The sequence below is a fragment of the Lontra canadensis genome, unplaced genomic scaffold (assembly GCF_010015895.1).
Source record: "Lontra canadensis isolate GAN:19392208 unplaced genomic scaffold, GSC_riverotter_1.0 scaffold86, whole genome shotgun sequence".
Lineage (NCBI taxonomy): Eukaryota > Metazoa > Chordata > Mammalia > Carnivora > Mustelidae > Lontra > Lontra canadensis.
The window spans coordinates 1,941,834-1,955,005 of NW_022631080.1; the positions used below are offsets into that span (position 1 = coordinate 1,941,834).

At 35.6% G+C, this 13,172-nt stretch overlaps 1 protein-coding gene across 4 annotated transcripts in view; it reads right to left on the minus strand.

Moving 5' to 3' along the window:
* The window catches only part of DMD (dystrophin), a 2,197,254-nt gene that overhangs the window by 1,479,364 nt on the left and 704,718 nt on the right, over positions 1-13,172 (minus strand). The gene's annotated exons all lie outside the window — the stretch shown is intronic.

Sequence of the window (13,172 nt, forward strand, 5' to 3'; positions counted from 1 at the left end):
CTCTAATGACTCAGTAATGTCTCGTCAGTACTTACTTTCAACTTTCTGTGTAGGTGATTTACGAAAGGAGTTAACAAGTAGTAAAAGGTGCTGTGCTTCCTTAGCTCACTAAGCCCTGCAAAGAAATAGCATTGATATATGCAGGTGAATTACAGGCCAGAGTTACTCAGAGAGAGTAGCAGGGAAATGAAGAGTGGCTCGTGGCAATGCCTGAGCAATGGAAGAAGCAACCATGAGGAGGCACCGCTATCCCAAGGTCTGTTTAGAAGACTGTACAATACAAATGCCCCTTTTCTAAATGTGGCATAAGAAGGGGTAACTGTAGAAAGTTGAGGGTGATTACTAACCCTTGGGTTAAGGCATTGTTTAAAATGAATTTTTAACTATTTCAGCTAACATGAATTCAATGCTTTATGTGTGTTACTCTTGTTAGGAAGCATAAAATACACTATTTCAGTGGATCCTAAATGATGATATGCAATCCATTTGTGGTTCATAGAATGATTTTTGTGGCACAGGGAAAACTTACAAAATTATTTTAATATGCTTGGCATATATCTATATGGCCATGCAATATGTATACGTGCATGTTTGTACACACACACACACACACATATAGTAAGTCTACATATGATTTTAATGCATATATAAAATCACACAGCTTAGGATGAGGTTAAGTAAAAACTGAAAGTATTAAATATGTAATGGTAAAAAATGCAGACATGGAAGGAATTGTGAAGGTGGAATATGATTGACTTGTGTTTGAAAAACACCAAATAATTACATTTGGTCTTCATTATTACTATTCAAGTAAATAATACCACTGTTACATTATTTCTGAGGACAATGGATTTGGGGAAGTTTAAAGAATTTGCCTAAGGTGTCTCAGTGACAACTTAAGACAGTATCTAAATGCTCAACTATCTGTCACCCAAATCCATGCTCTTAACTTTGACTTATCTTCCTTCTTTATGGATCAGAGGCTGCATTCAGTTGGGTCATATGAAGTTGCTGATATAAGAGTTTTTATTCCATGAAAACGATACTTTGAGACTGTTCAATTTAAAATATTATTGAGGGGTGCCTGAGTGGCTTAGTCAGTTAAGTGTCTGCCTTCAGCTCAGGTCATGATCCCAGGGTCCTGGGATTGAGCCCTGCATCTGCATCAGGCTCCCTGCTCATCAGGGAGTCTGCTTCTCCCTCTCACTTTCCTTCTGTGTGCTCGCTCGCACGCACACACTCTCTCTCTCTCACAAATAAATAAAATCTTTAAAATAAAATACAGTAAAAATATTGTTGAAGTGAAAGAAAGAAATTCTACATTTCCAACCAACATTTCAAAGATGCAAATAAATTAGGGAAATTTGTCAAATTCATAAAAGAAAAATCTATCATCCATAGGCAAGAAAAGAATTTGCATTTTTCTTGGTTTCATTTTATGGTTTTCAAGTGGTCATTTTGAAAGGGTTGTAAAAGCAAAAAGAAAAGGAAGCAAAATACATGATTGGCAGTAGAAAGAGAACAGTGGAACTGGAATAAACTAGTGCTAGACAGGAGACAGTCCTGACAAAATCCAGAGCCAGAAGCATGTCAGGATATGACACTGGGAAATGCTGCAGCCAAGTTCCAATTGTAAAACTGGCTGAAGACAGAGGGAAGCTTGCAAAACCAATAAATTCAAAGGACCTAGAGGGTATGGTACTAAATGAAATAAGCCAGTCAGAGAAAGACAAATACCACGTGATTTCAGCCATATGTTGACTTAAGGCACACAAAAAATGAACAAAGGAAAAAAAAAGAGACAAACAAAAAACAGACTCTTAAATACAGAAATCAAATCCACTGGCTGCCAGAGGTGTTGGGTGAGGGGATGGGTGAAATAGGTGAGGGGATTAAGAGCACGCCGTAGCTTGATGAGCACTGAGAAATGTAGAGAATTGTTGAATCATTTAATCTATACCTGAAACTCATATAACACTATTATTATATTCCAATAAAAAAATGAAAGAACCTGGGATTTTGATGGCACAACAGGGTCATAGACTTAACCTATAGCTATTTCACCGGTGATTGTATCGTAATACAAGATAAAGACATCCTTATTGTTTTAACCAGTGCTTCCCAAACTCTAATATGCATATAAATCATGTGGAGAATATGTCCTATAATCTGTCTGGGGAGGGGCCTAACAAATGCCCAGGGTGTGCCAATGCTGCCGGTCCATGGAACATGCTTTAAGAAGCGATGGTATAAGCTATTTGGATTTGGGTTGTTAGCTTCAGTAAAAAGCATCTGAGGGAATACCATTTTCCAAATAATTCCAATAATTTTACTGATGATCTACCTCTCACCTCATACCCTGCTGTGGGAACATGTCTCTATGAACATGAAGGAAATCATTGCAAACACAGAGTCTGCTTTACAGAGGTCCTCTAACCAGCACTGCCCAATAGATCTTTTTACAATGATGTAAATATTGTATATCTGCATTATCCAATACGATAGCCACTAGCCATGTGTGGCTACTGTGCACTTGGAATACGGCTAGTGTAAATGAGAAACTGCATTTTTACCCGTATGTAATTATAATAACTTAAATTTACAACTAAATAACTACATGCAGCTAGTGACTGCAATATTGGACAGCATTGGTCTAAACCAACAGACAATGAGATTGACAAGAGGAAGGATTCCTTACTTGGCAGTCTTTATCCATAACATTTTATTATGTCACACAATATTTATAAGGAGAGATATCCCAAGTTCAGGAATTCAGCAATAAATATGAATAGCATTTTCTGAAATTCTGGTTTTCTACACAAATTTATAAATGTCAAAATGGTACATGTTTTCATTAATTTCAGCCTGTATTTGATAGCCTAAATTGTGTTTCTTGGGCTTTATGGAAATACATTATAAGATGTATAAAAATACTTATAAAAACGTAATCATATGGGGGCACCTGGGTGGCTCAGTCCTGGGATGGAGTCCCACATCGGGCTCTCTGCTCGCGGGGAGCCTGCTTCCTCCTCTCTCTCTCTCTCTGCCTGCCTCTCCGCCTACTTGTGATTTCTGACTGTCAAATAAATAAATAAAACCTTTAAAAAATAAAAAAAAACATAATCACATGCTAGATGCTATACTAATAAATGTGTAAAAGTACAGACTTCACAAATGCTAGGGACCTACAATGAAAAATTATTAAGATCGGTTCTCAGGCCTCATTTCCTAGACTTCATAATTACTTACTTATATGTAATTCTCAAATAAGAAACACAACAAATGAAAAGAGGTGAAATATTAATGTGAATTTATAGATTACAAAAGAATCCCCAGTGATGTTCAATTAGCATGTTATACATGTAAAATACAATCACATGATTTAAGTTGTCAATAAAACCTATATATTTGATTTAAGGGAGGGCTGCCAGTATAAACTAGAGAAACTAATTTTGAATGCACTTTTTACTTTCAAATGCAGGTCATTTAGTAACTAAAATCACACTGATAAAAAAAATTAATTTATTTACTTATTCCAACACTTAGCCTGAAAATCTCAGCCAAATGGGTATAGTGACTAGATTACATAGTTTTGATGTTGGCTTAAGAATTGTTTATGTACAACTAGATGTTCTGGGAATGCTGATAAATACTTAAATATGTAGTTATTTTAACCCCCTTGTACGGGTTCTTGTTTGATTTAATCTATTACAAAAGTGATCAATGAAGGTGACATCTACACATCAGGTTTTTATTAAAACTATCACAGAAATGTGAATTAGTGGAATTTATGTCCAGCCAGGTGATTCCAATGAACACCCAGGGGTGAAAATGATTGTGCTGGTTTTCAGGACTCAGGCATAACTTTTACTTCAGCCCTTGGGTGTTCGCAAGTAGCAACGTTTGGGTAGCTGAGCCCAGGCAGCATGACTATCAGGATTAACGTGAACCAGAGGCAAGAGAATGACATGGAGACAGGTCTAGGACACATAAAAATGTCTTCCCTGAATTATTTATTAATGAAAAATACTATATATGTGGTAAATTACCTACTAAAATAGTAGTTCCAACCTTACACAATTTGTGACATTTAAATATAATTTTATGTATGAATAACAAATTATATTTATCATGTGCCAGACAATAGAACTATTGCTATAATTAATCCTAATGAAGCAGGAACTCATCTTAGCCACAGTTTACAAATGGGGACACAAAGCTACATGTGGGTGAAGGGGTAAGTGAGGGATGGTGGGAAAGTGGGAATCAGTTAGTTTGGCCCTGGGGTCTACTTCACCATCATGCCATACTGACTATATGAATGTGATTTTTTTAGAGATGACTTTTACATCTACTCCTCATTTCATTTTTATCAGTGATTATCAGGACATAAAAATAGAAGGGGAAAAAAAGGTCATTTCATGGGATCTTACAGAGATTGTCATTAATGGATAATTTTTTTCTCTGTTCACACCAAAATGAAAAGTATAGTTGTTACTATTGAGACCAATGCTCTTAGCATAAGGTTTTCATTAATGCTAGAAACCACAATACGAGAGCTAGTTTCCCTCAAACATATGGTGACAAGGTAAAATAAATGACCAGATACTTTATTTTTTTAAAATATTTTATTTATTTATTTGACAGAGAGAGATCACAAGTAGGCAGAGAGGCAGGCAGAGAGAGAGAGAGGAGGAAGCAGTCTCCCTGCCGAGCAGAGAGCCTGATGCGGGACTCGATCCCAGGACCCTGAGATCATGACCTGAGCTGAAGGCAGAGCCTTAACCCACTGAGCCACCCAGGTGCCCCTGACCAGATAACTTTAAATATTTACAATGTTTCATTAAACATAAGGCTCAGAAAATATGACACATTTGAAGCAAAGCATAACAAACCGAAAACCCCACATTGTTTTAAAATTGTAAAGCAATATTGATTTTGTCTTTCAAAGTGAAGTTTCAGTAATGCATGTACAAAAATATACGTAAAGGCTTTTTTTGTATGGCAGTAACGAATGGGCCATATAAAGCACATTAGTAGTTTTCAACTCTCAAGGTTTGGGACATTTATCAAAGCTCAATGAATGCCTTATGAAATAGACGGTTTAAAACCGAGAATCCAATAAAAACAATGATCCCAAATGTGTACAACTTTCACCATCATTATTACCTTTTTTCCTACCACCTTGTATGTTGATATCTATCTTGGGCCAGAAGAGAAAGTAAGGAAAACAGAACATGCACACTTTTCAAATTTTTTCACTAATTCTGGAAGTTACTACTATATTACCCCCTGCAACCTAGTTTTGGAGGCCACAGTTTTTAGTCTATAACCTAACAATAAGTATTTCTGAAAGAGTTCACCCACCAAGTTCCTCTTCCAACAACCAGAAATAAAAATAAAATTTCAACCCTCCCTCAAAATTAAATGTGTATTTGTATTTATTTGTTCACTGAATGGAATGTGAGAAATAGTGTTGTGTTTAAAAAGAATTCTGTGCAACAAAAATGCCCTATTATTTTCAAAATCCTGATCTATTTTATTCCTCCATCCATATAACTCAATAGCAGATTAATTATTGATATTCTTCAACTATCCAGAGCAAGATTAAAGTTCAAAATGCAAACAAATTCATTTGCATTTTGAAAGCATAAATTCAAGAGTCACTGTAACATAATAAAGAAGCTTCATGGCTGGAAGCAAAAGATTTTTGTGGCAAATACATTATGGCAAACCTCAATTCAATCTTCCTGATTAAATACTCACAAAGTGGATGAAGAAATGCACATGTCATCACAAATCAAGGACTACTATTAAATACAATGATTGGAAGATAGTTTAAATTATCCCGAGTAGGAATGGGGAATGTTGACACTCAGAGATCACATTCATTTATATGGCAAGGGAAGCCTACTCTCAAATGCAAAAATTATGTCACTAACATCTGGCATAGAGCCTAGCATATACTAGACACATGATAAATATTTCTTGAATGAATAATTGGTATCATTTAATTATCCATCAAACATGAGATATAATACAAAAACATGAACACTTTCCCAATCAGAAATACCAGAATTAAGATGATAAAAATGCCAATTTCCATAAAATCCGTTCCTATTGAAAAAGTCTTATTAATTAATTTGAACCATTTTTTTGTCCTAAATCACAATGACATCATTCTTCTCTTTGTCAACTCCCGCACAGTTTCTGAAACATGCTCAGTATGCCCCTGCCTCCAGACTTTTCCATTTGTTTGCCTTTGTCCCAGATACCTGCATGGCTTATTTCCTCCCTTCATTCAGGGCTTTCCTTAAACATTACCTCACCAGAGAGGCCTTTCCTAACTGACTACCTCCATACCATCACACACACACACACACGTTTCCTCTCCAAATCTACCCCTTGCCTCTGTTCCCTTTATCATTTATCACCATCTGATATGTTATAAATGTTTTGTAACCATGTCCTCCCACTAAGAATGCAAGCTTCATAATAAAGAGAGTCTGCTTTGTTCACTGATACTTCCCCAGTATCCAGAACATGCTAGGGATATAGTAGTTAAGAATTGTTGGTGAGAGAGATGAATGAATGATTAAACTTTGTTTTCTAATTACCATTGTTTATCTTTGTGAAAAAACATCACTCCAAAAAATCCTACTCTCTACTCTTATTTCTATCAATTCTAGAAATTGGGCTTTCCTATTTGTAATTTAAACTGTAAAAGTCATATACTTTTTATTATTTGAACAAGGACTCTCCACATTTTAACTGCACATTATTTACAGAAAGAATTGTGACAGCCAGTTATATTCATTTGAATGTGACTGAATTACTATATGTTAATGATCGCTGCTTATTAGGCCAGAAATTAATTGTCAGTACTCTCACATTGTCTCCTCCATTGTACATTCTTTCACAAGAATCTTGCAATTCCATTAGTCACCCCTATGAGATAATATCAACATTTTAGGATTAAATGAGACATCAACCAGCACCATTTTTGAAGCTTCTAAGAAAGTAGTTAAAATGTTTGGCCCCTCAGTTAATAGGAAAACTGGAACAAGAAATATTAAAAGCAGTGGTCTACAAAGAAGGAGTATGGGTTTATACTATTTTGCAATTGTTTCAAATAGATCAGTGCTGCTCAAACTGTAATGGGCTTAGGAATCACAATCTGGCTAAATTGCAGATTCTGATTCTGTAGATCAGAGGGAGGATAGAGATTCTGCATTTTTAATAAGCTCTCAGGTAATGTTGGTCCTGTTGTTCCTTGAACCACCTGGATCTCTAAGAAATTCTCATTTTAACAGTACTTGAAGAATTTAAAAATGAATTAACAAAACAGTGATATAAAATCACATGTAGGGATTTGAGATTATACATTGTTAAAACAGTCTTTGTAACAAATTCATTTGTTGGACTGGAAGTACCTGAAGAAATTAATTCAATTGTTCATTCATTCATTTATATATTCATATATGCAATACGTTAGTTCCTTCACTTGGAAGAAAACCCACCCACCATTTATTCAGCATCTCCTTTGCTTTATTCATCACTCATGTATGTCATCTCATTTCAAGACTGGAACAGACATGTGGGGAAAAAAGATGAACCAGATTTTTTAGACATATTTTTCTCGCCAAAGTGTGGATGGTGATTCACAATGATTTGCCATGTTATGGCTGGTATTGTTACCCAGATACTATTCATATCTCTCCTCCTGCTGATGGAAACCAGAACAGAACTTCACATGGCCTCCTTTCTGACTCGCTTTCATTTTCTTCCCCCACCATCACAAAGACTTTACTTTCCCCCTACATGTCCTAACCACAATTATCAGAGAAGTTGATGGAACTTGCTGTGCTTATCTTCATGAGTCCTTGTAGAAATGTCAGTAAATCTCTTTTTCTCTCTGCAGGTTGCATTTTTCAATCAAATTAATGAGTTTATTCATAGAGAAGAAGATTTTCTGTTGTCCCTGTGCCAGTTGCCTTCTTGCACTTCCACAGTAGGAAGTTTTGTCTTTTTCTTCTCACTCCCTCACCTCCCACCACCCAAAGGGTATTCTGCAGCATAAAACGCATCAAAACAACAATTATTTCACCTCCTCTCCTTAAGATTTCCAACTTGAGTAGGTCAAGAGACAGTGTCCTGTTTTCATTATTTTAATTATGCAATCAGTGGCACTTAGTTCTTTCATTCCAATTTCATAAACATTGTTAAAGATTTTTTTATTATTATGTTCAATTAGCCAACATATAGTACATCATTAGTTTTTGGTGTAGTGTTAAACGATTCATTAGTTGTATAGATTTTTAATGGACCAATAGCAGCATGAGGGTGTCAAAGTAGTGTGTGGCTAGAGATATCTTTACAAACTTCTTTACCATATTAGCTTTGTCATCAATTTGTATCTATGAAGGTATCAGAATTGTAGTTGAAAAAAATTAGAAAAGAATCAAATGGAAATGGAGTAAAAAGAGGAAGAAATGAGAGAGAAGCGTCCGTGTGTTCGGTTTTTTTTTACTGACTTTTTAAAATTTTTAGCTAGTTTACAGTAGTAGAATTCAGTGATTCATCACTGACATACAACACCCAGTGCTCATCACAAGAAGTGCCCTCCTTAATACCCATCACCCATCTAGCCCATCCTCCACTACCTCCCTCCATCAACCCTCAACTTGTTCTCTGTCATTGAGTCTCTTATGATTTATTTCCTTCTCTCCCTCTGCACTCCTTCCCATATGTTCATATGTTTTATTTCTTAAATTCCACATATGAGTGAGGTCATATGATATTTTTCTTTCTCTGATAGACTTATTTCACTTAACAGTATACACTCTAGCTTCATCCACATAACTACAAATGGCAAGATTTCATTCTTTTGCTGGCTGAGTGATATTCCAGTGTGTGTGTGTGTGTGTGTGTGTGTGTGTGTGTGTGTGTATGTGTGTATTACATCTTTATCCATTCATACTGACATTTCTTTATAAAGCATATTTCTAAGTGTTTCAATTGTAAAATTCCAACTTCAAATCTAATTTCAATCACCCTGAACATGTTCCCTTACACCCAGGGAAAACACCCTCAATCATATCCTTTGGGGAAAAAAATGAATGAGGAATTAGAACAAGATGGAGATAAAGAGTGAAAAATACATATTAGGCAAAGTATAACCACAATGGTACAATTAAATAGCAAGTGGCTAGCCATCTTATTTACAATGGTGATCATTCTTTGCATTTTATAATTCTTTTGCATTCACAATCTACTTTTTCATACCCTATCTCAGCCAGTATCTCTTTGAGGTGTGCCAGGTACACAGCGGAAGTGCTGCTATTGCATCATTCAGTAACTAAGAATCACAGAGGGGAAGTATGCTACCAGTTCACATAAATAGATGTTTAAGAAAGTAAGACCATATCTATGAGACAAAGTAGAGTAAAGTATAAATAGGAGTATTTTGTTAGCTCACTATAGATTTAAATTTCTTGTTTTGTTTGATAATTGTTAATGGTTTGTGGGATAAATAGTATTTCCCAGATGCAACCTGTGCAACATCTATGTGCATGAGGCAAGGATATCTATTTACAAGGCAAAAGGATCCTGATTGTTAAACAGGCAAAAAAAGGAACTAAAGTAAATAGAACAGGAATAGTCTATAAATTAACTCTTGGGCTAAGAAAACAGAATATACTCCAATATTAAAGACCTGGCATCTCTTATCTGGGTCACTGCACTGACCTTATAACTGTCTTCTCTTCTTCTAGTGTCATTATTGATATTTCTTTTACCTGTCTCCCCCCTATTTAAAACGTTCTGGTGGGAGGGCACCTGGGTGGCACAGTTGTTTAAGTGCCCAACTCTTTGTTTCAGCTCAGGTCATGATCTCATGGTGGTGGGACTGAGCCCCATGTTGGGCTCTGCACTCAGTACAGAGCCTGCTTGGGAGTCTTTCTCCCTCTCCTCTGCTATTCCCACTTGTGCTCACTCAAATAAATAAATAAATAAATAATCTATCTCTTAAAAAAAAAAAAAACCTTCTGGTGGCTTTTTCTTGCATTTATGCTAGAACTCAAAGCCGTTATCTCTTACCCTGACTGACACTGCCATATAAGAGATGACCTTTATCCTTCTTTTAATCCCATTTTATACTTTGGCCATGTAACCTTCCCGCATGCAACTCCCCATTCACCTTGACCTTTCACTTCCTCTAACAAGCTAGTTGTTTCTCTTTTAGGGCCTTAGCATTGTCTGTTCCCTCTGCCCAAAATGTTACTCTTCTCATCTACAAATGGTCATTTTTTTCTTGTCATTCAAATTCAAGTTAAATGGCAACACCCTGGAAATAATATTCTTGAATCACAAAGGCTAATATCAGATAGGAATAAGTTTTCTAAAGAAATTAAAAGGTACTGTGACACAGAGATGCTTCTCCTTCCTTTCTTCCTCTTGTGTTCTTTTTTGTGATAGCCTCCCCATAGCTCCAGGAGATCTGCAACTTAATCTCTTATGACTAAATACTATATCCCTAGTGCCTGGAAATGTTTCTGATATCTTGAAGCACTCCATTAATGTTTATTAATACTTGCACATATTTGTGTATATGTGTATGTATAGAGTTTTGCATATATATAAATATACCTATTTAATATATATATTAATATATATATATACATATATGCATTGATGTGTGTATATATATCAATGCATATATATCAAATATGATTTTATTATTGCTGGCAGATATGTTGGTAGGTAATATATATAATTGTCAAATGTAAATAGTCACAGATTTTAGTTATAAGCTTATCTCTATTCCCGACTAGTTTTTTATTTACATTTGCTATGAGATTGCAACTTAAGAATTCTAGCACGGAAGGACACCTGAGTGGCTTTCCCGGTTAAGCAGCTGCCTTCGGCTCAGGTCATGATCCTAAGGTCCTGGATTGAGTCCCGCATGGGGCTCCTTGCTCAGTGGGGAGCCTGCTTGTCCCTCTGCCTGTCACTCCTTCTGCTTGTGCTCACTCTCCCTCGGATTAAAAAAATAAATAAATTCTAGCATGGCTTCCATTATATCTCATATGCCTAAACCTTAATTATCATTCCACTCATCACTAAAGCTAGGCTTAGGCAGAGATGATGGCTTCCGATGGGGTCTAGCCACACTCTGTCTTTGCAAAGGAGATGAAAAAATGTAGGCCGATCCATTTTTGTTTACTAGCAATTTACCATGCCTTCCTACATAGCTTTGGAAACAGCAAGTGATGTTCCATATGAAGCTAGTCATCAATATGGTCGTGATAATAGAAAGTGAACAGGTAACAATTTGTAAAAGCATGAAATGATTATTATTTTTTTAAATACTGACAACATTCTATTGTCATAATTAGCTCTTTGGTTCCTCCAAAAAAATCTATTAAGAGTCAGGTCCAGCATAGTTTGCGTAATGGCTTATCTCATTTAGAATTTAATAGGTTTTATGCATGAAGACACACAAAGTTAGTGAAAGTGGTATGGAAGAGAGTTACTTTTACAACTCACAAAAGATTTCTGAATTTGCTTTGGGAAACAATACTTTGTGTATGGTTATTTCAACAAATTGTCCAGAAAAGACTATGTGTAACAAGTGGCTCCCTATTAGTTTCTCATTTTCAAATTTGTGTTTTAGCAAAAACTATGCCAACTAAGAGGATGCCCTTACCTTCCTAATAATAATTCCAAAAGCTTAAACACAAAACAAAGTGTTTAAAACCAAAGTGCCCATATCTTCCCTCAAGACAAACTTGTTTTGGATATCAAGCTTAACTAAGGACTGATGTCGCCATTTTAGCTTTTCCATCCTCCAGCAGGAAGGGGGTGAGGAAATTACATGCATACACACATGTACACACATATATTCATGTGTGTATGTATGTATATATATATATACACATGTGTGTGTGCATGTGCATGTGTATAAATATGGTTGTGTGTCCTATTGTCCATGTATGTGTATCTATGCTGTCATCTATCATCTAATGGTAGATATCCCTTCAAGATGAGTTTTTTTATTTTTTATTAAACTGTTTTTTAAAACATTAAAAATTGGCGATTTTAATTTTAGGTTGAATTCACTTTTCATTGTAACTCAGTCTCAAACTGCAATTCATTAACTGATTGGTATGGACACTTGATGCCATATTGTCAGTCTTATTTAAAAACAGGGATTGAGGAACAACAGCTGTAATTAGCCTGCAGAAGAGAATGGAAAAAGAGAAGGTAGGAAGGAGATGACAGTGGTTTCCCTGTGGGATTTTAAAGACAAGCAAATTTTGTCTGAAGTTGCTTTGTTTAAGTTGCACAGCTTAGTAAAAATAGAAGGTGTAACCTGAAGAAATTTGGATGTGACCACAAGTAGGAGGTTCTACATCTTATAATTTATGATGATAAGTGGGTATAATGAATCAGTTGACCCTTGGGCATGGGTACAGGGCTGATTTGCGCATTCTAATACAGCTGGTCTAACTCTCACTTCCAGGGTTTGCTGCCATCATAAAAATGATCACAGCAGGGAAAATGTCAGGATGTATAGACTAGTATCTCCTGATTCGGAATACCAATATTTGTGAAAATTCTATCCTATGTAGGCTTTATTTTTTCTTTCAAAAGACATGAGTTTAAAAATGTGTTTTCCCCCTTGTATTGTCACATTATAATTTAGTACTGAAATAGCAATCTTCCCAGCATATCTAATGAGTTTCTTTGGTCCTATTTTAAAGCTTTTAATCTTCATAAATAATAGCTAAGTAAACTTAAGGCACTTGGACAATTCCTTTAGCTTAATGTATTCAAATCCACGGTTAGCACTTCATTTCTTTTCATTTAAAAATAAATCTATCTTGTCTCGATAGGCTCTACATGAATACACACACCTAACAATATAAATCAAAGCAACACATCCAGAATGATGAGATCTACTTGTTACCTTCAGAAGAAACACACCATTTCCAGAAATGTCTCAAAAATTCTTTTTTGATAAAACCAATATATATTCTTAAGATAATTCACAACCATACAGTAGTTGCATAAGGATTTCTGAACACGGATGAGAAACAGTTTTTTTCAAGAGGATTTCCTTAAACACATGAGAAACTATTTAATATTTTGAGAGCTTTTCCTTCAGAAGA